Here is a 1,753-nt window from a genome sequence, read left to right on the forward strand (position 1 = left end):
CAGGAACCAGGGACTGGGGCCCAGACTGACCTGTCAGAAGGCACCAAGGTGGACGTGATGTGGCCGGTCCTGCTTCACTAGCCTGGCTCCTAGTGGGAGGGTGTGCACCCTGCCAACCCGCTGTCCCCCACCCTCACCCTGACTCGGATCCACACCACCTTCCTGCTGGGAGGTGTGGGGTGACAGGAAGCTCTTGCCCCACACCATGGCCCTGGCGCGGTCCTGGCGTGAGACATCCTGCATTTGAAACAGCTGTGTGACTTCAGGAGAGTTACTCAACCTTTCTGTCTCAGCGTCATCTATAAAAGACTAAAGAGGAACTCAGTGGCTCGGGCGAACTCACTCCTGTGAAGTGCATAGGAAGCGGCACGAATGGGCGGGGAGGTGCTGCCCTGTTATTCACAGAACACTTTGCCCAGGCAACACACTACAAATCCACAACCTCGCTCCCTGCAGGTGCACTGAGACCACCCACGCCCTCCCGGACACCAACGCCCACCATCAGATTCGCTGTGCAAAGTCCCAGCGCCGCCAGCGCACGCTCACACCCCGGCGAGCAGCCCCCAGCTCCCTCCCTCCCAGAGGAGCCCGGTCCGCGACCAGCCCAGCGCATCCCAGTCCCGCGCGGAGTCCTGGATTCCAGCCGCTCCCAGTGACTCGGTACTCGGGATAGCGCCAGGGGCCGCAGCCCTGTCCCGCTGCCGCCGCCGGATGCCCCGAGTCGGCCGTCACGCACCCCCCGCGGGAGCCCGCGCCTCCCGCCGCGCCGGGGCCGTTTAAATGGGCCAAGTTGTGGCGGCGGCGGCGGCGGCGGAGTCTCCCAAGTCCCCGCCGGGCGGGCGCGCGCCAGTGGACGCGGGTGCACGGCTGACGCGGCCCGGGCGGCGGGGCGGGGGCTTGGGACCCCCGGGCGGGGCGGGGACTCTGCAACTCCTCGCTGCCAGGCTCGGCCTGGCGGGTGGGTCGGCGAGCCGGGCGTGGGACTGCCCTGGGCGCGGACGCTGGTGGCCGGGGCGCGGGACTCCAGACGCCCCGCGGAGCCCCAAGGCCCTGGAACTGCGGCGCTCCGCGAGTTGATCCGGGATCGATAGCAGCTCCATGTCTCGGGCCGCCGAGGCCCCGCCGGCCGGCTGGGCAGTCCGGGGAGGCCTGGGGGGCGGCGCGGAGGAGGCGGCTGCGGGCGCCGGGGCGCAGTAGCGGACGGGGTGGGCTCGCGGCCAGGCGCCTCCGCGCCCCCCGCGACCCAACTCCAGCCCGGGTCGGAATAAGTTGCTGCCGCCGGCAGAGAGCGGAGCTGCGGCCGGCGGAGAGCAGAGCTGCGGAGCCACCGGGGCGCCATGCCGGCGGTCAAGAAGGAGTTCCCGGGCCGCGAGGACCTGGCCCTGGCTCTGGCCACGTTCCACCCGACCCTGGCCGCGCTGCCGCTGCCGCCGCTGCCGGGCTACCTGGCGCCACTGCCCGCGGCGGCCGCCCTCCCCCCGGCCGCCTCGCTGCCCGCCTCGGCCGCCGGCTACGAGGCTCTACTGGCCCCGCCGCTCCGCCCCCCGCGCGCCTACCTCAGCCTGCACGAGGCCGCCCCGCACCTCCACCTGCCCAGGGACCCGCTGGCCCTCGAGCGCTTCTCGGCCACCGCGGCCGCGGCCCCGGATTTCCAGCCGCTGTTGGACAACGGCGAGCCGTGCATCGAGGTGGAGTGCGGCGCCAACCGCGCGCTGCTCTACGTGCGCAAACTCTGCCAGGGCAGCAAGGGCCC

Source organism: Nomascus leucogenys, chromosome 24 (assembly GCF_006542625.1).
Source record: "Nomascus leucogenys isolate Asia chromosome 24, Asia_NLE_v1, whole genome shotgun sequence".
Lineage (NCBI taxonomy): Eukaryota > Metazoa > Chordata > Mammalia > Primates > Hylobatidae > Nomascus > Nomascus leucogenys.